This window comes from Pseudophryne corroboree, chromosome 1 (genome assembly GCF_028390025.1).
Source record: "Pseudophryne corroboree isolate aPseCor3 chromosome 1, aPseCor3.hap2, whole genome shotgun sequence".
NCBI classification, from domain to species: domain Eukaryota; kingdom Metazoa; phylum Chordata; class Amphibia; order Anura; family Myobatrachidae; genus Pseudophryne; species Pseudophryne corroboree.
Window position 1 is genome coordinate 393,368,498 of NC_086444.1, and position 26,700 is coordinate 393,395,197.

The 26,700-nt window shown below is 46.2% G+C and overlaps 1 long non-coding RNA gene across 1 annotated transcript in view; it reads right to left on the reverse strand.

The window, feature by feature from the left end:
- Window positions 1–3,117: 3,117 nt before the first annotated feature.
- Window positions 3,118–26,700, reverse strand: part of LOC134888449 (uncharacterized) — a 239,263-nt gene continuing 215,680 nt past the window's right edge. The window contains exons 2-3 of the long non-coding RNA XR_010171150.1: window positions 4,518–4,547; window positions 3,118–3,216 (exon numbers count right to left, since the gene is read on the reverse strand). This is a non-coding gene — a long non-coding RNA (uncharacterized LOC134888449). The remainder of the gene's footprint in view (window positions 3,217–4,517; window positions 4,548–26,700) is intronic.

Below are 26,700 nucleotides of genomic sequence, written 5' to 3' on the forward strand. Positions count from 1 at the left end.
AAATGTTACTGTATGTCTGACATTTCAGAAAAATGCAGAAAATGTATGCTCAGTGTTAGAAATGATACAATATTTATTAATCCTGGCAAGACCATTACTTCCAAAGCTGCTTCAATCATTGGGTAAAATATTTTTTATAATAGGATCTGTTCAGGTTCTGGTAGTAATATTGGAACTAGAGAAACAGGTTAATAGGCTAATCCTTTTACCGCTCCACCTGAAAACTCCGGAGAGAGCTTATTTTGAAATCTACTTATCCTTAGGGTATAAATATTTTGCTGTACAATACCTTCAGCCATGATACACTTTAAAACAGAAACCTAGAGGTTGTTTTTTTTAGAAGTCTCACAGGCAGAGCATTTACCTGTTTTAGTAAATGTAGAGCACTAGTTTATATTTATTTTAACAAGTAAATCTCAAACAAAAGTGTAGAGAAAACAAAGAGAAATGCTGATTCTGAGGTGCTCGCAAGGCTGAATGCGGACTGAATCTATTGATTATTTCCATGCTGCACATGCACTGTACTACAACTAACACCAGTGTTGGACTGGGGCATGAAGGGCCCATCACGGGAATGCCAGTGATAGAGGCCCATTCTTAGGGGTGTGGCCAGCCACCTCAGCGGCTTTGGCTAACCATTAGAGAGTGCATGACCTGGGACCCTTTATAAGTATGTATAGTACATTCTAGTAGAACATGCATGATAATGTACCAGATAAATAGCTGCAATGGACTAAGGCACAGGTTCTCAAACTCGGTCCTCCGTACCCCACACGGTTCATGTTTTGCAGGTCACCTGTAGATTTTTAAAATGTGACAGCTGGTGATACACCGTGCACCTGCTGGGTGACATGGAAAACGTGACCCGTGTGGGGTCCGGAGGACCGAGTTTGAGAACCACTGGACTAAGGTGAATACACCATAGTTCTGTGCAGTATAATGTAACAAACTTATAATGTTTAATTCAAGTGCAAAGTGTGGAACCTGATCCCTAGAGGAGGGAGTGGGTCCTCAGGAAGTGGGGCACATCAGGGGTTTCCAACACTGACCAACATATGCATCTTCGCTCATCCCTGAGCAATTTTAAGTCAGATGCTTCTTGGCTGTTTTTCTATATCCATGAAATGGACATTACTGGGTGTTCGCTTCCCCACCGACACTTGTTGACTGGTTTCAAAGATTAGAGATCTATAGATCAATGGATGATATCATAATGTCCTCTCCTGATAAATTTCAATACTATAGTATTCATAGATCTAGTCCCCATGGCTGAACTTCTGTGAATCCAATAGATACAAATAGCGTTCTGGTACACCCTTCAGAACAGATTTCTTGAACATAGACAGGTACTTTATTGGAACCCCGGTGGTGACTTTTCCGCCCTCCCCCTCCCCCCAACCCTTCTGATATTCCTTTCCTCTTTTTTGGTTAATTTACTTACTTTATCGGTTCTTTGCCACCTTTTTCTTTTATTCTCATTTGTGTGTTAAAATGTATATTTTATGTTAAGCTAGATATTCTGTGTACTTTTGACCACATTGATACACAGTGAATATATTTATACTATGTATCCTTTTCAGTTTTTGGATATACCCATGTATAGTAGTATGCAGTTTCTTTTATTTCACTGTTTGCCTTTTTACACAGAAAATTTCTTTGTATGCAAAAACAATAAATACTACTTGCATATAAAAAATATCCATGTACCTGTATTAACTAAAATGTTAAATAAAGTCAGTACAGTAGGTAATGTTCTAAATACCTTTTTTTCTTTTTTCTTTTAATGATCATTGAATTTATTATATTCAATGAGCATTCCAAAAATAGGAACATATTACAACTTGATAAAAATATATAACATGAGTGCCAGCATTTAACCACTTGCCTGGTATCAGATGCCACCAGTCAGAAACACACACCTGCTCCTTTGCGTCCTTGATCCCTTCCCCAGAGCCAGCTGTGCAGCCGATCACTGCTGGGGAAATGTAAAAGAAGCAGCCCTCAGCTTCCCTGTGTACACCCGATGGTTGCAGCCACCCAGAAAATGTACTGTAAAGCCGCGATGTCACAATGGCCCAATCATCAATGGTGTGATATATTGACTATATAACATAGTTAATGAGGTTGAAAAAATACATGTCCATCGAGTTCAACCTGTATTATAATTCTTACACTAATCTGTCTGTAACTATAGTTTAACTATAATGACCCAGATGAAGTTACGTTTTGAAGTCTAAGGGGTAAATTTACTAAGATGGGAGTTCTATTTAAGATGGGATGTTGCCCATAGCAACCAATCAGATTCTACTTCTCATTTATCTAGCACCTTCTAGAAGATAATACCTGGAATCTGATTGGTTGCTATGGACACCATCCCATCTTAAATAGAACTCCCATCTTAGTAAATTTACCCCTGAATAACAACTATAATTCATGCTCTTCCTAAAATTCTGTTCTTTTAAATGATATACCCGTGGACATTTCTTTCAGCTAGGAATGTGTCTAATCCATTTGTAAACATATTGGGGGATATTCAATTGTTTGAAAAGTCGGTTGGATGTCTGTTTTTCCCTGTCCGTTAGATATGAAAAAACAGACACCCAACTGACTTTTCAAACAATTGAATTCCCCCCCCCCCCAGTGACTGAGTCCACCATTACTACATTCTGTGGCAGAGCATTCCACATTTTTACTGCCCTTACTGTGAAGAACCATTTCCTTCGTTGTGTCCGAAAATGTTCTCTCTTCTAACCTCAAGTGTGTCCAAGTGTCCTGTGTAGCGATTTTTCAATAAACAAATTGCCTGATAGATCCTTGTATTGTCCCTTTTATGTATTTGTAAATATTAATAATGTCCCCTCTCAGCCGCCTCTTTATGAGTGTAACCCACATATATGGACTGGACTGAATATATGTATATGCATAAAGATCAATAGTAATAATATTGTAAATATATATAGGCACTATTTGAAATGCCTGTGAATATATGTATGTATTATATCAGAATATATGGACACTAGTATAGAAGGATCTAGAAATATGCTCACGAGGGACCTAACACTAGTATAGAAGGATCTAGAAATATGCTCACGAGGGACCTAACTGCCATACCTGGGCTCACGGGAGGAGCACGAGCATTCGAGGAGGAGGTTAGAAATAAAACTGCCGGGGCTGAGCGAGGGCAGAGGCTGTTCGGTTGGAGCTGTGGTCGGATGCCTGAGGAGAGGAGAGCGTGATTTAGGAGAGGACGGACGTCACTGTGTCTGACCGGAATTAACTCGGGAGCAAAGGAGTGGAGGCGGAGCCGCAAAGCAGCGCTGTCAGCAGCGGCATAGACATATCAGTGTAAGCCGCCAGTATTAAGGGAAGAGACGTGGGGAGGAGCGAGACAGCGAGACGAGACTCCAGGGAGGAGCTATACCGTTGGGCAGCCAAGGTCTCCGTGTGACGGATGAGCGTACCGTTGGGCAGCCAAGGTCTCCGTGTGACGGATGAGCGGCCGAGTCCTCTGGAGAGGGGAGCTGGGACGGAGCAGCCTCCTGAGAAGGGAGATATCATACCGCTGCCTCCGCTGTACTTGTGAGTACTATATACGCACAGACGACCATATAATCAAAATACAGACTAACATCAGTATAGTCAGAGAGCGTGGATAGTGTATAACACTACAAACACTACCCAAAGCGCTCGCGACAACCGGAGGGTATCTGGGCGTCAAGCATCATTTACACAGCACGCGCCTAGGAGTGACAGCAGTAGGATGATAACTGCACAGCCCAGTTGAAAGATAGTATAGCAGTATCTTTTACAATAGATACTATAGGTACTTTTGGCCACTAAGTATTTCTGCTCAGTAAGAGGCTGGGGGAGTAAGTTGTCAGCAGTTGAACTGTATAGCAGCCGTCTGACATTTCTCTACTGCATCTGATCCAACAACTAATATAACCCCAGCTGTAGTTATTATATTGAAATGGAGCAAGAGAAAATATACTTATAGAAAGAGCAAGAGTGGATACAGGATACGACCTATTGACTCAGAGTAATGGTAACAAATAGTAAGTTACCATATAACTACATGTTTCCTGATTTAGGAATAAAAGGAATTGCTTATGCTGATTTAAATCCTAAAGGAATACAGTGAACATTGAATCTACAAGATATATATATACATACTATATTCTCGGACACATCTGGAATTCATTTGACTCTCTTTAGTAGTGACATAACTAAGGGCCCCAACGTATATACACTGCAGTTAGAAGAGTTGCTTGAGTTACTGGTAACTTATTCTTAGAATACCCGGGTATTCAGGTATTAGCCTCTATTACACAAGAGTTACATTTTTTGGTCTATTGATAATTTACTTTTTTTGTATTGCATGCAGATGTTTTTGTATATGGTATAGCGAAAACTGTATGTCTATCTCATTATACCTTATATAAATTATATGGATGTAAGTATTAATAAAGCCCTTATTGTGTTGAACCTATATGACAGAAACATACAATTATACTTACCGTCGAAGGGTTCAGCAGGACGTGACTGACCTGGAAAAGAAGAGGAAGGTATTTACTTTATAATTATAACTTATTATACTGCCTTAACCAACACAATATAACTCCCTGCTCACAATAGTCTCGTTCTGAAAGGATAATAAAGGCTAGGGAGGTTTGGGCTTACCTGAGCGAGCCCAAAATTATAATAGCTCAGGTGGAGGCACATCATACTAATAATACTAACCATCTGGTGTTAGCGGATACTAACACGGATAAAGGGGTGGTTACATGAGTGTAAACATATCACACTTAGTAAGCCTTTCCTCATAATCCAGTGGCTCTAATCCATTGATCAGTTTAGTGGCTCTACTCTGAACCCTTTCAAGTTCCAATATATATTTTTTATAGTGTGGTGCCCAGAACTGTACACAATATTCAAGGTGTGGCCATACTAATGATTTGTCCTGTGGCAGGCTCACACTCTCATCCTTGTCTCAATACCCCGTTTTATGCATGCCAACACCTTATTTGCTTTTGTTGCTGCATTTTGACATTGCGTACTGCTACTAAGTCTATTATCAATGAGCACCCCCAAATCTTTTTCAACTACCGTTTCCCCTACATTTTCCCCATTTAATATATAGGCTGCCCTATTGTTCTTATTACCAACGTGCATAACTTTACATTTTTCTATATTGAAACTTATTCTCCATTTGTCTGCCCAACATCCTTGTCTGAATTAATTACTCTACACAGTTTAGTATCATCTGTAAAAATTCACACTATGCTTTCCAGACCCACTCCTAGGTCATTAATAAATATGTTAAACAGTAGTGGCCTATCAATGTTTAAATCAATGTTTAGGGGTTTTTTTTCAAAAAGTTACTTTTTCTATCATATTGGATATGTTTTAAATACCTACCTACTTCAATCTCAGAAAAAAAGAAAATTTCTGAGCATTTTTTGAAAAAAATATTAGCTGGTTAAGTGGTTAATACAGAGGGAAATCCTCTGCACATACTTATTAGCAACTTAACTTTGCAGTGATGATAATAATAAATTCATTAAGGTAGTATGGGGATGAGGAGATGATAGAATTAACAGGAAGGAACCATACTATCTTAACACACCAGATGTTCAGGATTAGTGACTTTACTGTCAGTACATGTCATAAACATCAATTTGCTTTACGGTATCTGTCTTCTGATCTCTGACTTGAAATCTTTATACTTTAAGTTATTACAAAAATGCTTTTATTAAAAAAAAAACCCCAAAAAAACTTGTGTTTATATAAAAGCAGGATGTTTAACCCTGAATAAATGCATTACTTTATGGAAGTGAATCAGCTCTAAATCCTTACCCCAAGCAGTACAATAGGCTAAACTGAATAAACAGTATACCCATGTCATCTAATCCACTCTTATCTGTCTTATGAAACATCTTTTTATTGAAAGTATAAGATGATTCCCAATATACTTAGAAAACTGAATGTTGTTTAGGGGGAACATACTGTAACCTCTGCAGTGGCACTAAACAGTGATTAATTCCCCCCATGAGCCCTCTCCACCCCATGAATATCATTCATTTTAATAATCTTGCTATGTAAAGTTAAAAATGTTTCGCATAGGGATGCTCATGGATCTACCCTGGTTCATCCAGTTCAATCCCATCAAAACATGCAAAATATTTCAGCACCACAGGTTCCAATCTGTGTGACTGCAGAAAACTGTGGGGTATATTTACTAAGCTCCCGATTTTGACCGAGATGCCGTTTTTTCATCAAAGTGTCATCTCGGTCAATCTCGGTCATTTACTAAACACTAATCACGGCAGTGATGAGGGCATTCGTAATTTTTTGCTAGTTCAGGTAAAAAATTACGAATGAATACACCATCGGTCAAATTACGCCTGTTTAGATACGAATCTCGGTCATTTACTAAGCAAAAAAACACAAAACACTGCTGTGAAAAATTACAATTCGCAAAAAAGTCCTAAAAAAAAACAGACCTGCTTTATTTATTCGTGATTTGAGATGCATGCAGGGATCCATGAGATCCGTGCATGTATATCAATGGGAAGGGGTGGGAAAGTGTTTTTTGTTGTTAAAAAAAATTGCGTGGGGTCCCCCCTCCTAAGCATAACCAGCCTCGGGCTCTTTGAGCCGATCCTGGTTGCAGAAATATGGGGAAAAAAATGACAGGGGTTCCCCCATATTTAAGCAACCAGCATCGGGCTCTGCGCCTGGTCCTGGTCCCAAAAATACGGGGGACAAAAAGAGTAGGGGTCCCCCGTATTTTTAAAACCAGCACCGGGCTCCACTAGCTGGACAGATAATGCCACAGCCGGGGGTCACTTTTATACTGCGCCCTGCGGCCGTGGCATCAAAAATCCAACTAGTCACCCCTGGCCGGGGTACCCTGGGGGAGTGAGGACCCCTTCAATCAAGGGGTCCCCCCCCCCCAGCCACCCAAGGGCCAGGGGTGAAGCCCGAGGCTGTCCCCCCCCCATCCAATGGGCTGCGGATGGGAGGGCTGATAGCCTTTGTTGAAAAATAAAAGATATTGTTTTTAGTAGCAGTACTACAAGTCCCAGCAAGCCTCCCCCGCATGCTGGTACTTGGAGAACCACAAGTACCAGCATGCGGCGGAAAAACTGGCCCGCTGGTACCTGTAGTACTATTACTAAAAAAATACCCAAAAAAACACAAGACACACACACCGTGAAAGTATAATTTTATTACATACACACATACATACATACTTACCTTAAGTTCCCACGTCAGCGGTGACGTCACTTTAGGTCAACCGCAGGGCAGAAAGTTCCCATCATTGGTTACAATGTAGCGCATAGGCGCTACATTGTAACACTGCCGTGTGCTGCCTGTCACTCAGTACAGGAGCACACAGCCGATCAGGAGAGTGCTACAACGTGGCACTCCCTGATTGGCTGAAGAAACCCACTTATCCAGAAGGCAAAGTGGGTTTCTGGCATTCGGGGCAAGGTGACCCATGTGCAAACATGGGTCACCTTTCAGTTCGTGGTCGTGACAGCGTTTTTTTAGTTTATTCAAGTACGTGGATTAACCCTGGATTTGCCGAGGAGCCTGGACCACTGGATCTCGTGAGTATAATTTTTTCAACAGGTACCCCTTGGATTCTACTGGACAAGAGGACCGACCTGCGTGGGAACTTAAGGTAAGTATGTATGTATGTGTGTATGTATTTAATAAAATTATACTTTCACGGTGTGTGTGTCTTGTGTTTTGTTGGGTATTTTTTTAGTAATAGTACTACAGGTACCAGCGGGCCAGTTTTTCCGCCGCATGCTGGTACTTGTGGTTCTCCAAGTACCAGCATGCGGGGGAGGCTTGCTGGGACTTGTAGTACTGCTACTAAAAACAATATCTTTTATTTTTCAACAAAGGCTATCAGCCCTCCCATCCGCAGCCCATTGGATGGGGGGGGACAGCCTCGGGCTTCACCCCTGGCCCTTGGGTGGCTGGGGGGGGGGGACCCCTTGATTGAAGGGGTCCTCACTCCCCCAGGGTACCCCGGCCAGGGGTGACTAGTTGGATTTTTGATGCCACGGCCGCAGGGCGCAGTATAAAAGTGACCCCCGGCTGTGGCATTATCTGTCCAGCTAGTGGAGCCCGGTGCTGGTTTTAAAAATACGGGGGACCCCTACTCTTTTTGTCCCCCGTATTTTTGGGACCAGGACCAGGCGCAGAGCCCGATGCTGGTTGCTTAAATATGGGGGAACCCCTGTCATTTTTTTCCACATATTTCTGCAACCAGGATCGGCTCAAAGAGCCCGAGGCTGGTTATGCTTAGGAGGGGGGACCCCACGCATTTTTTTTTAAAAAAATTACATTGTTTACTTAAAAAAAAAAAAAAAAACCCAGCACGGATCACACAAATCCGGCCGAGATTGATTGTAAAAAAAAACGGCAGTGTTTTGCTAATCACTGCCGTTAAATTAGGTAAAAAAACACGAATGACATCGACATCGGAAGCAAAGAAAAACACGAATACGACAGCTTAGTAAATTAGTCGTAATCCATTCAAAAAGTTGCAGTTTTACACTGTCGATGTCATTCGTGATTGAACTTTGACCTTTTTTCGGAAATTACGAATCTTAGTAAATAAACCCCAGTATGTCCAAATGGCATAGGCAAACCTCAGTGACACCACAAAAACACTGTGTATATGATCAGGGCCGTAACTACGTGTGTGCCAAGTGGGCTTGGCACACAGCGCAGTTGCCCTGAGGGCGCATGGCCAGCGGCATGTAATGAGTCAAATTGACTCATTACATGCCGCCTCTGCTGTGTGCGCCGTGCGCCGCGCTGTGGAGGGAGAAGAGGACCAGCGCCGGGCAGCGGAGAAGGAGGAGGAGGGAGGGGGAGCAGGGAGCCGCAGCAGCGCTATGTCATTGGTAGTAAGCGCCGCTGCAGCATCCCCCTCTCCTTCTGTATTGGCTGCCCGGCGCTGCTGTGGATGCTGGGATGCGGTTCCTCCATCCCAGCATCCACAGCAGCGCCGGGCAGCCAATACGGAAGGAGAGGGGGATGCTGCAGTGGCGCTTACTAACAATGACATAGTGCTGCTGCGGCTCCCTGCTCCCCGTCCCTCCTCCTCCTTCTCACCTCACTGCCTGCACCGAGGGAGCTGCACGAGGAGCCTGACTGCCAGCAGGGAGATGGTAAGTATAACTCTCTTTCCCTCTCTCTCTCTCTCTCTCTCTCTCAGGGGGTCACCGTCTGCCGCAATGTGTAAAAAGGGGGATGGCTGCCGCAATGTGTAAAAAGGGGGACTGGCTGCAAAAAGGGGGCCTGGCTGCCGCAATGTGTAAAGAGGGGGACTGGCTGCCGCAATGTGTAAAAAGGGGGCCTGGCTGCCGCAATGTGTAAAAAGGGGGCCTGGCTGCCGCAATGTGTAAAAAGGGGGACTGGCTGCCGCAATGTGTAAAAAGGGGGACTGGCTGCCGCAATGTGTAAAGAGGGGGCCTGGCAGCCGCAATGTGTAAAAAGGGGGACTGGCTGCCGCAATGTGTAAAAAGGGGGCCTGGCTGCCGCAATGTGTAAAAAGGGGGACTGGCTGCCGCAATGTGTAAAAAGGGGGACTGTCTGCTGTAATGTGTAAAAAGGGGGACGCTGTCTGCTGTAATGTATAAAAGGGGCTCTACCTGGTGTAGTGGCGCTACTGTGCAGCGTAATTTGAATAATGTAGACTACTGTGCACCGTAGTATGAATTGCTATTATTTTGTGGTCACGCCCCTTCCCCGTGAAGCCACGCCCCTATAAATTTTTCACGCGCCTACGGCGCGCACTGCCCCTATCTTACTTGGGGGGGCGCCACTGTCGTTTCTTGCACACAGCGCTAAAATGCCTAGTTACGGCACTGTATATGATATATGTTGCACTTTGGAGACCCTATATATATATTGTACAAAAGGTCTTCAAAATGCAATAGTGAATTCTGAAGTAGCTTACAAGTAAGATCTGTGATACACTGTAGACTGAAAAATATAACCCTACATCTAGAAGCACACATCTCTCCTGAAGGGACTTAGGGGGTCATTCAGACCCGATCGCATGCTGCATTTTTTTGCAGCCGTGCGATCGGGTCTGTGCTGCGCCTACACATGGGTCGCAATGCGCAGGTGTGTCGTTAGCCGTCGCCGGGGGGGCGCCGGGCAGAGACGAAGCTAACGAAGAAAGCGATCGCACCAGCGATCGCAAGAAGATTGACAGGCAGAAGGCGTTCCAGGGCGGAAACTTACCGTTTTCTGGGAGTGTTCAGAGAAACGCAGGCATGCCCAGCCGTTCCGGAGGAGGGTTGCTGACGTCACAGCCGGCCCAGATCATCGCAGCATCTGAGCAAGTCCTGGGCTGTGCAGAAACTGCATAAACTTTTGTTTGTGCAGCTCACTGCACAGCCCATTGCACCCCTGCAAAGCCCTTAACCCCTCCCCTGTAGGCGGTGATTATCTGGTAGCGGCAGTGCAAAAAATAGCCTGCGTGCGACCAGGTCTGAATGAGGCCCTTAAACTATATCTAGATAAGCAAATGTTTATATTTGTTGTTTGTTGTATTTACAGTATATATATATATATATATATATATAGATATATAGATATATATATAAATATATATATAGATATATATATATATATTCAGAGTATATATTCAGAGCCGTTGAGACCGCCATAGGGTCCAGCTACTGAAGGGAATGTGGCCAAATCTGGCAGGCATGGTCACTCCCTTTCCCCAAAAAATTACTATGTTCTGTGCCGGAAATGTGTGGTGCGCGCTGAATAAGGGAACATTTTATACACCAATACTGTTAGCAGCTTTTTCTTATAACTCTGGTGCACAGCCTGACATATATCTGAATTGATTTAGACACTGTATACAGTAGTACAATATTGTAATCAATTTTGTCTCCTCAATATATAATGGAGTGTTAAAAGGTCCTTTAATCGAGCAGGTTTCAGGAAGAAGGAAATACAGAACTGTGATCTCATTCCAAACAGAAAAGCTTTAAAAAAATCTCACTTTAGTATGCAAGCACTTAGCACTTTATTTCTCAGTTGAGCTGTTAACAACTACACTAGTATTCCTTTTACACTTTCCACAGATCCTTTCAACTGACTTCCAATCAGCTTTTCTAAAGTACTGCTACCACCCTTAATTTATTAATTTAAGGGAGTCTATTTAGAAGGATTTCCTATATGAACTACACCAAATATGTATTTTTTTACTTACTGATTTAGAGAAAAATTCCTTAAGTTTAAAAGAAGCCAAAAGAGAGATTAATGTTCAGGGTCAATTCCCCTCACAACTATAAAATCCCAACTCAGTTAAACATGCTCTTACTACTCAAAACTATTTCCAACAGACCCATTTTATCAGTACTAGTTTGAATTAGTTTAATAAACTATAATTAACAAAATATAATTGTCAATAAGAGTATTCACAAAAAATATTTCAGTTAGTACCCATTCTGACTAGTAAAAACAGCATTTATTGACATCTATCATCATTAAAAGTATGTTAGGTAAAACTAGTAGTAATTGGGGTAAAAACTGAGAAAAAACGAGATTTATGTTAAGAACTTACCGTTGTTAATTCTCTTTCTGCTAGGTACACTGGGCTCCACAAGGATTAACATCGGGGTGTAGAGTAGGATCTTGATCCGAGGCACCAACAGGCTCAAAGCTTTGACCTTCTTCCCAAGATGCATAGTGCCGCCTCCGTGCACAAGACCTCAGTTTTGTTAACTAGCCCAATGCAGTAGCAGGTAAAAGAGACGACAAGCATTAGTAGCCACATACACCCAACACTCACCATAGGAGAGGGTGTCAGCGGCTAATGTCATATCAACCCAAAGAAGCCAAGTGCTTCAGGGTGGGCGCCTTGTGGAGCCCAGTGTACCTCACAAAAAGAAATTTAACAATGGTAAGTTCTTACCATAAATCTCGATTTCTGCTGCGGGGTACACTGGGCTCCACAAGGATTAACATCGGGGATGTCCTAAAGCAGTTCCTTATGGGAGGGGATGCACTGTAGCGGGCACAAGAACCCGGCGTCCAAAGGAAGCATCCTGGGAGGCGGAAGTATCGAAGGCATAGAACCTTATGAACGTGTTCACTGAGGACCACGTTGCCGCCTTGCACAATTGTTCAAGGGTCGCACCACGGCGGGCCGCCCAAGAAGGTCCAACAGACTGAGTAGAATGGGCCTTAATAGTAGCAGGAGCTGGGCGACCAGCCTGTACATAAGCATGTGCAATCACCATTCTAATCCATCTGGCCAAGGTCTGCTTGTGAGCAGGCCAGCCACATTTGTGAAAACCAAACAGAACAAAGAGAGAATACGACTTCCTGATGGAGGCAGTTCTCTTCACGTAGATACGGAGAGCCCGTACCACATCCAAAGACCGTTCTTTGGAAGACAAATCAGGAGAGGCAAAGACCGAAACCACAGTCTCCTGATTAAGGTGGAAAGAAGACACCACCTTAGGTAAATACCCGGAACGTGTTCTAAGAATCGCCCGATCACGGTGACGAATCAGATATGGTGACCTACAAGACAAGGCACCCAAATCCGACACCCGTCTAGCAGAGGCAATAGCCAGCAGAAATAATACCTTAAGAGAAAGCCACTTAAGGTCTGCAGATTCAAGAGGCTCAAACGGAGACCCTTGCAACGCCTCCAGAACCACCGACAAGTCCCAAGGAGCCACCGGCGGGACATAAGGAGGTTGAATCGGCAACACACCCTGAGTGAACGTATGCACTTCAGGTAAGGCTGCAATTTTTCTCTGAAACCAAACCGACAAGGCAGAAATATGAACCTTGTTGTAGAAAGGCCAAAAGTTTGGCCGTACTAAACTTATAAGCGTCATGATTGTTAGCTGCGCACCAAGCAAAGTAAGAATTCCAGACCCTATGATAAATCCGAGCAGAAGCCGGTTTCTGGGCCTTCAACATGGTTTGAATGACCGCCTCAGAAAATCCTTTGGCCCTTAAGACGGAAGCTTCAAGAGCCATGCCATCAAAGCCAATCGGGCTAAATCCTGATATACACAGGGGCCCTGAATGAGGAGATCTGGGCGCTGTGGAAGTAGAAGGGGATGCTCTATTGAGAGATCCTAAAGGTCTGAGAACCAATACCGTCTGGGCCACGCTGGAGCAATCAGAAGTAGGATTCCTCCTTCTTGCTTGAACTTCCTTATTACTCTGGGCAGGAGTGACACCGGAGGGAACACGTATGGCAGTCAAAAGTTCCATGGAATTGCGAGTGTGTCCACGAACGCTGCTTGGGGATCCCTTGTCCTTGCTCCGAAGACCGGAACCTTGTGATTGTGTCGAGACGCCATCAGGTCCACATCTGGAAGGCCCCACTTGTCCACGAGGAGTAGAAACACTTCTGGATGGAGGCTCCACTCTCCGGCATGTACGTCCTGATGACTGAGAAAGTCTGCTTCCCAGTTTAGGACCCCCGGAATGAACACTGCAGATATGGCTGGCAGATGGCGTTCTGCCCACTGAAGAATCCGTGATACTTCCCTCATTGCCATGCGGTTTCGAGTGCCGCCTTAATGATTGATGTACGTCACCGTGGTGACGTTGTCCAACTGTACTTGAACAGGTCTGTTCTGTATTAAATGCTGGGCCAAGTTCAATGAGTTGAACACCGCCCGCAATTCCAGAATGTTTATCGGGAGGAGAGACTCCTCCTTTGTCCACCGACCCTGAAGGGAGTGTTGCTCCAACACCACATCCCAACCCCTCAGACTGACGTCGGTCGTCAGAAGGACCCAGTTGGAGATCCAGAAGGAACGACCCCTGCTCAATCGTTGGTCCTGAAGCCACCGGCTCAGTGACAGACTGACCTCCGGAGAAAATGAGATCATTTAAGACCTGATCTAGGCAGGCCATCCCACTTGGCTAGAATCAGCCTCTGGAGAGGGCAGAAATGGAATTGATCGTACTCCACGATTGTCGAAAGCCAACATCATGAGACCTAGCACTTACGTTGCCGAATGTATCAACACTTGCGTCCAAGATAGCAAGCATCGAATCCTGTCCTGAAGCTTCAGGACTTTCACCTGAGACAAGAACAACCGCTGGTTGTGAGTGTCCAACAACGCTCCCAGGTGCACCATGCTCTGAGCAGGGACCAGGGAGGATTTCTTCCAGTTGATGAGCCCCCCGTGGGCTTGCAGAAACTGGATAGTCAGATCCAGATGATGTAGGAGAATCTCTGGGGAATTTGCCAGGATCAACAAGTACGGTAGGATCCTGACCCCTTGACGGCAGAGTACAGCCGTCATTACCGCCATGACCTCGGTGAAGACTCACAGAGTCGTGGTCAAACCAATAGGTAACTCCCGAAACTGGTAATGGAGGTTGCCAACTGCAAACCTCAAGTACTGCTGATGCGACACTGCAATGGGAATATGCAGGTAAGCATCCTGTATGTCCAGTGAGACCATATAGTCCCTAGGCTCCAAGGCCAGAACAATAGAGCGAAGAGTTTCCATACGAAACTTGGAGACCTTCACAAATTTGTTCAAGGACTTGAGATTGAGAATTGGCCGGGAAGACCCATTTGGTTTCGGGACTAGGAACAGCGGTGAATAGTACCCCTTGCCTCTCTGAGCCAGAGGCACCTATACTACCACTCCTGTGTCCAGGAGGGACTGTACCACCGAATGAAGAGTCTTTGCCTTCACCTGATCTGAAGGGACATCTGTGAGGCAAAATCGATAAGGGGGACGATTCTTGAAGGATACGGCATAACCTCGAATGACGACTTCCCGTACCCAGGCATCAGAAATCGTCTTCAACCATTCCTGGGTAAACCCTAGAAGTCAGCCCCCATTCTGGGATCCCCCAGAGGGAGGCCCGCCCCATCATGCAGCAAGCTTGTCAATTTTGGAAGCAGGCTGATGGGCAGCCCAGGCCCGTTTGGGTTTGAGCTTATTGGGTTTGGAAGTGCGAACCTGTTTTGGGTACTCCTGACCTTTAGCTTTCCCTGAAGAATGAAAGGAGTGAAAGGAAGTACTCTTAGCCTTCGGCACCGAAGGAGCAGTACTAGGAAGATATGCTGTTTTAGCAGACGCTAAGTCAGCCACTATCTTGTTGAGGTCTTCTCCGAAAAGAATGTCTCCTTTGAAGGAGAGTACCTCCATGGTTTTCTTAGAGTCCATATCTACAGACCAGGACCGTAACCAGAGAATTTGACGAGCCAAAATGGACGTAGTAGAAGCCTTGGCCACAAGAATACCAGCATCAGAAGCCACCTCTTTAATGTAATGAGGCGCTGTAACAATATACGACAGGCATTGTCTAGCATGATCAGAAGCATTGGAAGCAACTCCGCCTCCAGCTCCTGAGTCCACGCTTCCACAGCTTCTGCAGCTCATGTTGCTGCAATAGTGGGCCTATGCACAGCACCATTTAGAGTGTAGATTGCCTTCAAACAACCCTCCACACGCTTGTCCGTCGGCTTTCTCAAGGACGTGACGGTAGTCACAGGCAGAGCTGAGGATACTACCAGCCGCGCCACTTGCGCATCCACCCGTGGGGGTGTTTCCCAATTTTTACTAAGCTCCGCAGCGAGGGGTTAGCGAGCCAGCATCTTCTTGTGAGGCGTGAACTTCTTTCCTGGATTTTCCCAGGACTCCTGACGTATGTCAACTAAATGTTCAGAGTGAGGTAAAACTTGTTTAACCACCTTCTGACGTTTAAACCTGTCCGGTTTCTTAGGGGCAGTGTCAGGCTCCGGTTCATCATCAACCTGAAGAATGAGCCTGATAGCCTCTAACAAGTCAGGAACATCCACCAGCGAAATAACTTCCCCATCAGAAGCATCAGGATCAGAATCTGTGGGGTCCGTATAAACGCCATCCTCATCAGACGAGGTGTCTGGGATGTTGGTGGATTGTGAGGAAGAAACTGCCAGCTTAGAGGACCCCTTGGTCTTAGGCGGGCGAGGGTTAGACTTTTGAGCAGTCAGTGATTGGTTCAATTGCTGTAACTGATTGGACAGTTGATCTGCCCATGACGGGTTAACCGCGGGGACCATAAGCAGTTGTACCGACACAGGTGGTCCCATAGGGGGCATTAGTCTAATTACCAGCGTATTCAATAGCATGGAGAAGGTAGCCCAGGGTGGGTCATTTTGCACCCCCGTTGTTACAGTCCCACTGGGGGGCAAGGAACCCCCAGAACCTGAACCCTCAGCTGCTATGTTATCCTCAAATGTGTCTGCAGCGTCAACACCACGCAATGTGGGATCAGCCCCAGCTCCGTTGCCCTTTGTAGCTGACATAATCAAAAGCTCAATGAAAGACAACACAGTACAATGGGGGTCATTCCGCGTTGATCGTAACTGTGCTAAATTTAGCACAGCTACGATCATCTTTTCCTGACATGTGGGGGGACGCCCAGCACAGGGCTAGTCTGCCCCCCTTCCCCCGCACAAATACAAAAGCATCGCACAGAGGCGATGCATTTATATTTTTGGAGTAACTCCCAGCCAGCGCAGCTCTTGCGGCTGGCCGGGAGTTGATCATCGATGCCACTGGCCGCAGCAGCTGCGTGAGACATCACGCAGCCGCCGCGGCCCGCCCTTCCAACTGTCCAGCTGGCGCATGCGCAATTCTGACCCGATCGTTGCGCTGCGATAAACTGCAGCGAGCAATCAGGTCGGAATGACCCCCAATATCAGCAGCACAATACCTAACAAGAACCCCCTGCGTAGTGAATCAGCACAAACAGGAAATTCAAGAGGTATATGGTGAATAAAAATCACAGAGAAAAATACACACTGAGTATATCCTGTGAACTGCCTATATTATGATAAACCTGACGCACCTAGCCACCTCAGGTTATAGAATATAGGGATAGCAATCTGAGTGAGAGACACAAAATGGAGGTCACACAGCAGCTATATGCACACACACACAGTTTGTACAATGCACAAATTATGACATGCAATAAAACTGCACTGGACTAGAAATACAGAGTAGTACTATGTATAGCTATACACTTAATAGATATAACAATATATTGTAAAGACTGGATGTATATCACAGGGTACTTGTACTAAATAACCCTGACTAAACGCACTTTTTCTTAACTAACACTGTCAGCAGACATGTAGAATACTTAAGTGTCATGTAAAATGCACAGTGCTGACAGGCAGGCGGCTTTACAGAGGAGGATTTGCCCAAACAGTCCCAGGATCAGCTCTGCTTGCTATAATGGCGCCCAATCGCTGACAGGGAGTGAGGGAGAGAGAGATATGCAACTCCAGGGCGGGAACATTTACTCTAAATGGCGCCCTGGGTCTGGGGGTGGGGCTACAGGTCAAAGCCTTATCCCCCTGCTGGACTTCACCACCGGGTACTGGGGGTTTAATAAAACAGTTTTATGAGAGAAAACCGACCTGTGCCCATGCCCTGGTGATCTAGTGGGGTCCCTGTACTACCACAGTGTCCACGCCAGCACGTGCGGCCCGCCTCCCACCAGCCGCGCGGGATCGCAATTTACAACGGATCCCGTCGAGGGGACCCCTTACCTCCTCCCTGAGTGCGGCCACACGATCCGGGAGAGCAGCGGTCGTGTGTGTGTGTGTGACTAACATGGAAGAAAACCAGATCCTCCGCTTTAGGTACCCGGCAACAAGGGCGCGGGAGTGTACAGCGCCGCTGGGGCAGGTGATGGAGCTGCAGCAGGAGATGTCTGACTTACATCTAACACAGTCAGTGTCTCTGCTGCAGCCCTTGAAGTCTTCATATTCTTTAAAAGCTTCTCTCAGGGCTGCTGGAGCAGCCCCCCTGTTGTATGCCTGCTTACTGCATGGCACCAAGTACAAAACTGAGCTCTTGTGCACGGAGGCAGAGGTGTAGTTAGATGCCATGGTGCCCGGAGCAAGGGTATGTTTTAGCGCCCCCCTCCCCTGTACTGAATTAAGAGCCTACCCAACATGTGGTGGCATGTTACATTTGAAAAGAAAACATAGTTAAAAATCCTAAATTGGTGATATGGCCAGTTCTAGGCCTTGTGAAACTCGGGGGGCATCAAAAATATAGGAGTGTGGCTTCATGGGGATGGGGTGTGGCCACAGATTAGTACCAATTCACATTACACAGCACAGTAGTGTCCATTATTCATATTAAACCACACAGTAGTACCCAGAAAATACGTTATGCTACATAGTAGAGCCCCTTATTCACAATACACCACACAGGAGAACCACTTATACACATTACACCACACAGTAAAGCCCCTTATACACATTACACCACAGTATTCGCGCTTATACACGGAACAGAGAGTGGTGCTGCACTAGTCGGGGCAGAGAGTGGTGCTGCAGAAGCCAGGGTAGAAAGAGGTGCTGTAGCATCTGAAATAGTGACATGTGCTGCTGCTTCTAGAAAAGAGAGAGGTGATACAGAAGCTGTGGCAAAGAGAGGTGCTGTAGCAGCTGGGCAAGAAAGAGAAAGGTGCTACAGAAGTAGCCCTGTTACACAGCTACAAGCAGACAGTGAGACATATAAAGAGGGTGGGCAAAGCTCCGGCATGTGCCGTCTGTCAGTGCCTTCTGCTGTGTTGCCTCTGGTCTGCTCTGTTCCCTACCTACTGTATTTTCTGAGTCTGGGTCAGTGTGCACTCCCTCTGCTCCTACTCTGCAACAGCCTACAGTGCAGCGTGAGGAGAGGTGATGCGCCCTCTAACCATTTTTGGCGCCCGGAGCTCGCGCTCCACTGGAGCCACCCTCACTACACCCCTGCACGGAGGCAGGGTGATATAGGAGGCGGCGCTATGCATTTTGGGAAGAAGGTCAAAGCTTTGAGCCTGTTGGTGCCTCGGATCAAGATCCTACTCTACACCCCGATGTTAATAATTGTGGAGCCCAGTGTACCCCGCAGCAGAAAAGAGTATTAATCAAAACATTAGTACAACCTACCTCATTTATTGCAACAAGACATGCTAGTGCTGAAGATCAAGTCACTTTATACTTATTCCAAACACTGCCCATAGACCAGTTTCTAATCTGGATAATGTGTGTCTTGTAGACACTATGGTGGTAGGTTGCAGTGGTGGCTGATGACTTTACCTGCTTCTGTTTCTACCTGGTTAATATCCTTTAGTTGATTAATGCAGGGTTAATAGCAGGTACATGTTACCTGGATTATGCAGTTGCAGCAAGGAGCATGTGTAGGGTTTGCACTCACAGCATGTGATTTATCAGTAGTAGCAGTGGCTGTCCTCAGAGAGTTCTCAGCTCTTAGAGATTCCTGTGACCAGTCACTTTGGAGCTGGAGCTGTCCCCAATTCATTGCGGATTGCATGCAGAAAGACAAAGTAAAATCCACATAGGTTTTCACCAGGTGATTGTAAGTAACATCTACGCATTTCTCCTTCTATATACTGTACCTGTATGTGGTCAGTGCCTTCACAGAAGGTCACTAAGGAATCTCTAACAGCTGAGACCTCTCTAAGGACAGTGCTAGTCCATCCCATGACTGCACAGTAGGATGCACCATCAGTCAGGGACGTGCAGTCAGGGGAGGCAGTCTCTCCCCTGCCATTAATGAGCCATTAATGATTAAAATAATATAAAGAAGATACTTATTACACATATTCTGTGTCATAAGTAATCTCTTTATATTATACTATGCATTTTAAAAATTTTAATCACCTTGGGAGGCACTATTAGCAGTGCCTCCCATTAACAACTGGAAAGGTTGAGAGAAAGGGGGGCGGGGCCAAGCACTGGGTTGTGAAAGCCCATTAAAAATCTACGGGGGAAGCGGCACATATGCCAGTGCCTCGTTGACAGGGGAAACCCGCCCCTGTCAGCGAGGCAGATGTGATTGGACAGCGGATCCAGTACTGGATCCGCTGGTCCAATCACCCATAGGCATTGAGCTGCAGCTGCGGCGGGACCCGGCGCTACAGTGGAGCCGCCGGTAGCGTCTAGAGGAGAGTACCTTTCTGGAGCCGCCACTACAGGACCGCGGCGGGAGTGGGGGAAGGGGGCAGCGGCAGCGGCGGGACCCGGCGCTACAGCAGAGCCGCATACACAGGAGCGCGGCGTGTGGGCAGTGGGACCCGTTGTTGAAGCTGCCTACAGCAGCGGCAGTTCCAGAGATAACGGGAGCACCAAAGCTGGGGACAGCGCGGAGGCGCCGGGCAGCGCTGGTACCTGACCACCCAGGCGAGGGGGCGGGGGGGCAGTTGTGCGGTGGGGTGGGAAGTGTCTGGCCAGCTCACCCCCAGATCACTTAGACTGCAGCTCACCCCCAGATCACTTGTACTGCAGGGTCAGGGAAAAATAAATAAAATAAATGTAAAAAAATTATATATTTGTATCACAGCTGCCCGCCGCCCACTGCTGACCAGCGCTCACTGCCGCACGCTGCACCGCCACTGAAAGCTGACCACCGCAGACAACTGGCAGCGGTCAGAGGGACATCAACGCCGCAGCAAAGAAGGACAGCTTAGTACCGCCGCATCCCCTGCAGACCATGGGCTTATCTGCCACCGACAACCACAGTCCCTTCCACACCTCCGCTGCACATACCAGGTAATGTTCCCCTGCTTCCCTATGTCCCTGCTCTCACTCTCTCAGTCCCTGCTCTCACTCTCTCAGTCCCTGCTCTCACTCTCTCAGTCCCTGCTGTCACTTTCTCAGTCCCTGCTGTCACTCTCTCCCTGTCCCTGAATTGTGGGTCATACCGTGTGCTATAATGTGAATTTCGGCTCATACCGTGTGCTGTAATGTGAATTTCGGCTCATACCGTGTGCTGTAATTAGAGATGTGCACCGGAAATTTTTCGGGTTTTGTGTTTTGGTTTTGGGTTCGGTTCCGCGGCCGTGTTTTGGGTTCGAACGCGTTTTGGCAAAACCTCACCGAATTTTTTTTGTCGGATTCGGGTGTGTTTTGGATTCGGGTGTTTTTAAAAAAAAAAACTAAAAAACAGCTTAAATCATAGAATTTGGGGGTCATTTTGATCCCAAAGTATTATTAACCTCAATAACCATAATTTCCACTCATTTTCAGTCTATTCTGAACACTGAACACCTCACAATATTATTTTTAGTCCTAAAATTTGCACCGAGGTCGCTGGATGGCTAAGCTAAGCGACCCAAGTGGCCGACACAAACACCTGGCCCATCTAGGAGTGGCACTGCAGTGTCAGGCAGGATGGCCCTTCCAAAAAATACTCCCCAAACAGCACATGACGCAAAAAAGAAAAAAAAGAGGCGCAATGAAGTAGCTGTGTGAGTAAGCTAAGCGACCCTAGTGGCCGACACAAACACCTGGCCCATCTAGGAGTGGCACTGCAGTGTCACGCAGGATGGCCCTTCCAAAAAACACTCCCCAAACAGCACATGACGCAAAGAAGAAAAAAAAGAGGCGCAATGAGGTAGCTGTGTGACTAAGCTCAGCGACCCAAGTGGCCGACACAAACACCTGGCCCATCTAGGAGTGGCACTGCAGTGTCAAGCAGGATGGCCCTTCCAAAAAATACTCCCCAAACAGCACATGACGCAAAGAAGAAAAAAAAGAGGCGCAATGAGGTAGCTGTGTGAGTAAGCTAAGCGACCCTAGTGGCCGACACAAACACCTGGCCCATCTAGGAGTGGCACTGCAGTGTCACGCAGGATGGCCCTTCCAAAAAACACTCCCCAAACAGCACATGATGCAAAGAAAAATTAAAGAAAAAAGAGGTGCAAGATGGAATTGTCCTTGGGCCCTCCCACCCACCCTTATGTTGTATAAACAGGACATGCACACTTTAACCAACCCATCATTTCAGTGACAGGGTCTGCCACACGACTGTGACTGAAATGACGGGTTGGTTTGGACCCCCACCAAAAAAGAAGCAATCAATCTCTACTTGCACAAACTGGCTCTACAGAGGCAAGATGTCCACCTCCTCCTCATCGTCCGATTCCTCACCCCTTTCACTGTGTACATCCCCCTCCTCACAGATTATTTATTCGTCCCCACTGGAATCCACCATCTCAGGTCCCTGTGTACTTTCTGGAGGCAATTGCTGGTGAATGTCTCCACGGAGGAATTGATTATAATTCATTTTGATGAACATCATCTTCTCCACATTTTCTGGAAGTAACCTCGTACGCTGATTGCTGACAAGGTGAGCGGCTGCACTAAACACTCTTTCGGAGTACACACTGGAGGGAGGGCAATTTAGGTAGAATAAAGCCAGTTTGTGCAAGGGCCTCCAAATTGCCTCTTTTTCCTGCCAGTATACGTACGGACTGTCTGACGTGCCTACTTGGATGCGGTCACTCATATAATCCTCCACCATTCTTTCAATGAAGAGAGAATCATATGCAGTGCCAGTAGACGACATGTCCGTAATCGTTGGCAGGTCCTTCAGTCTGGACCAGATGTCAGCATCAGCAGTCGCTCCAGACTGCCCTGCATCACCGCCAGCGGGTGGGCTCGGAATTCTGAGCCTTTTCCTCGCACCCCCAATTGCGGGAGAATGTGAAGGAGGAGCTGTTGACCGATCAAGTTCCACTTGACTTGATAATTTTCCCACCAGCAGGTCTTTGAACCCCTGCAGACTTGTGTCTGCCGGAAAGAGAGATCCAACGTAGGTTTTAAATCTAGGATCGAGCACGGTGGCCAAAATGTAGTGCTCTGATTTCAACAGATTGACCACCCGTGAATCCTGGTTAAGCGAATGAAGGGCTCCATCCACAAGTCCCACATGCCTAGCGGAATCGCTATGTCTTAGCTCCTCCTTCAATGTCTCCAGCTTCTTCTGCAAAAGCCTGATGAGGGGAATGAACTGACTCAGGCTGGCAGTGTCTGAACTGACTTCACGTGTGGCAAGTTCAAAAGGTTGCAGAACCTTGCACAACGTTGAAATCATTCTCCACTGCTCTTGAGACAGGTGCATTCCACCTCCTTTGCCTATATCGTGGCCAGATGTATAGGCTTGAATGGCCTTTTGCTGCTCCTCCATCCTCTGAAGCATATAGAGGGTTGAATTTCACCTCGTTACCACTTCTTGCTTCAGATGATGGCAGGGCAGGTTCAGGCGTTTTTGGTGTTGCTCCAGTCTTCTGTACGTGGTGCCTGTACGCCGAAAGTGTCCCGCAATTCTTCTGGCCACCGACAGCATCTCTTGCACGCCCCTCTCGTTTTTTAAATAATTCTGCACCACCAAATTCAATGTATGTGCAAAACATGGGACGTGCTGGAATTTGCCCAGATATAATGCACGCACAATATTGCTGGCGTTGTCCGATGCCACAAATCCACAGGAGAGTCCAATTGGGGTAAGCCATTCTGCGATGATCTTCCTCAGTTGCCGTAAGAGGTTTTCAGCTGTGTGCGTATTCTGGAAAGCGGTGATACAAAGCGTAGCCTGCCTAGGAAAGAGTTGGCGTTTGCGAGATGCTGCTACTGGTGCCGCCGCTGCTGTTCTTGCGGCGGGAGTCAATACATCTACCCAGTGGGCTGTCACAGTCATATAGTCTCGAGTCTGCCCTGCTCCACTTGTCCACATGTCCGTGGTTAAGTGGACATTGGGTACAACTGCATTTTTTAGGACACTGGTGAGTATTTTTCTGAGGTCTGTGTACATTTTCGGTATCGCCTGCCTAGAGAAATGGAACCTAGATGGTATTTGGTACCTGGGACACAGTACCTCAATCAAGTCTATAGTTGGCTCTGAAGTAATGATGGATACCGGAACCACGTTTCTCACCACCCAGGATGCCAAGGCCTCAGTTATCCGCTTTGCAGCAGGATGACTGCTGTGATATTTCATCTTCCTCGCAAAGGACTGTTGGACAGTCAATTGCTTGGTGGAAGTAGTAAAAGTGGTCTTACGACTTCCCCTCTGGGATGACCATCGACTCCCAGCAGCAACAACAGCAGCGCCAGCAGCAGTAGGCGTTACACTCAAGGATGCATCGGAGGAATCCCAGACAGGAGAGGACTCGTCAGAATTGCCAGTGACATGACCTGCAGGACTATTGGCATTCCTGGGGAAGGAGGAAATTGACACTGAGGGAGTTGGTGGGGTGGTTTGCGTGAGCTTGGTTACAAGAGAAAGGGATTTACTGGTCAGTGGACTGCTTCCGCTGTCGCCCAAAGTTTTTGAACTTGTCACTGACTTATGATGAATGCGCTGCAGGTGACGTATAAGGGAGGATGTTCCGAGGTGGTTAACATCCTTACCCCTACTTATTACAGCTTGACAAAGGCAACACACGGCTTGACACCTGTTGTCCGCATTTCTGTTGAAATACTTCCACACCGAAGAGCTGATTTTTTTGGTATTTTCACCAGGCATGTCAATGGCCATATTCCTCCCACGGACAACAGGTGTCTCCCCGGGTGCCTGACTTAAACAAACCACCTCACCATCAGAATCCTCCTTGTCAATTTCCTCCCCAGCGCCAGCAACACCCATATCCTCCTCATCCTGGTGTACTTCAACACTGACATCTTCAATCTGACTATCAGGAACTGGACTGCGGGTGCTCCTTCCAGCACTTGCAGGGGGTGTGCAAATGGTGGAAGGCGCATGCTCTTCACGTCCAGTGTTGGGAAGGTCAGGCATCGCAACCAACACAATTGGACTCTCCTTGTGGATTTGTGATTTCGAAGAACGCACAGTTCTTTGCTGTGCTTTTGCCAGCTTAAGTCTTTTCATTTTTCTAGCGAGAGGCTGAGTGCTTCCATCCTCATGTGAAGCTGAACCACTAGCCATGAACATAGGCCAGAGCCTCAGCCGTTCCTTGCCACTCCGTGTGGTAAATGGCATATTGGCAAGTTTACGCTTCTCCTCCGACGATTTTAATTTATATTTTTGAGTCCTTTTTTTACTGATCTTTTGTGTTTTGGATTTTACATGCTCTGTACTATGACATTGGGCATCGGCCTTGGCAGACGACGTTGATGGAATTTCATCGTCTCGGCCATGACTAGTGGCAGCAGCTTCAGCATGAGGTGGAAGTGGATCTTGATCTTTCCCTATTTTTGGAACCTCAACATTTTTGTTCTCCATATTTTAATAGGCACAACTAAAAGGCACCTCAGGTAAACAATGGAGATGGATGGATACTAGTATACTTATGGATGACGAGTGACTGACGACACAGAGGTAGCTACAGCCGTGGACTACCGTACTGCGTCTGCTAGTATAGAGATGATAATTAATGATATAAAAAAAATATATATATAACTACTGTAGGTATATATAATATAATGACAGACCTGGTGGACACTGTCAGCAGACTGCTAAACTACTAGTATGAAGAAGATAGAAAAAAAAAACCCACCACAGGTAGGTAGGTATACAATTATGGATGAGTAATGACACAGAGGTAGGTACAGCCGTGGCCTACCGTACTGCGTCTGCTAGTATAGATAATATACTAAATATATTACTACTGTAGGTATATAATATAATGATGGACCTGGTGGACACTGTCAGCAGACTCCTAAACTACTAGTATGAAGAAGATAGAAAAAAAAACCCCACCACAGGTAGGTATACAATTATGGACGAGAACTGACGACACAGAGATAGCCACAGCCGTGGACTACCGTACTGCGTCTGCTAGTATAGATAATATACTAAATATATTACTACTGTAGGATTATAATGACGGACCTGGTGGACACTGTCAGCAGACTCCTAAACTACTAGTATGAAGAAGATAGAAAAAAAAAACCACCACAGGTAGGTAGGTATACAATTATGGACGAGCACTGACGACACAGAGATAGCCACAGCCGTGGACTACCGTACTGCGTCTGCTAGTATAGATGATATACTAAATATATTACTACTGTAGGATTATAATGACGGACCTGGTGGACACTGTCAGCAGACTCCTAAACTACTAGTATGAAGAAGATAGAAAAAAAAACCCCACCACAGGTAGGTAGGTATACAATTATGGACGAGCACTGATGACACAGAGATAGCCACAGCCGTGGACTACCGTACTGCGTCTGCTAATATAGAGATGATAAAGATGATAGAGATGAAAAAAAAAAATATATAACACTACTGTAGGTAAATATTTATATAATATAATGAATGACGGACCTGCTGGACACTGTCAGGAGAATGCGTTTATACTATAGAATTAAAAAAAAAAACACCACAGGAGTGTTTAACTTTTTCAGGCAGACAATATACTGGTGGTCACTGGCAGCAAAAGTGTGCACTGTACTCCTGCTATAACTGCACCCCAGTCTCCCCCACAATTCAGCTGTGTGAGCAGTGAGCACTCAGCACAGTCAGATATACATAGATGATATATCATGCAGCACACTGAGGCTGAGCACAGATATGGTATGTGACTGTGTATCGTTTTTTTTCAGGCAGAGAACGGATTATAAATAAAACTGGTGGTCACTATCAGCAAAACTCTGCACTGTACTGAGTACTCCTAATGCTCCCCAAAATTAGTAAATCAAGTGTGTCTCTAATCTATTCTAAACGGAGAGGATGCCAGCCACGTCCTCTCCCTATCAATCTCAATGCACGTGTGAAAATGGCGGCGACGCGCGGCTCCTTATATAGAATCCGAGTCTCGCGAGAATCCGACAGCGGGATGATGACGTTCGGGCGCGCTCGGGTTAACCGAGCAAGGCGGGAGGATCCGAGTCTGCTC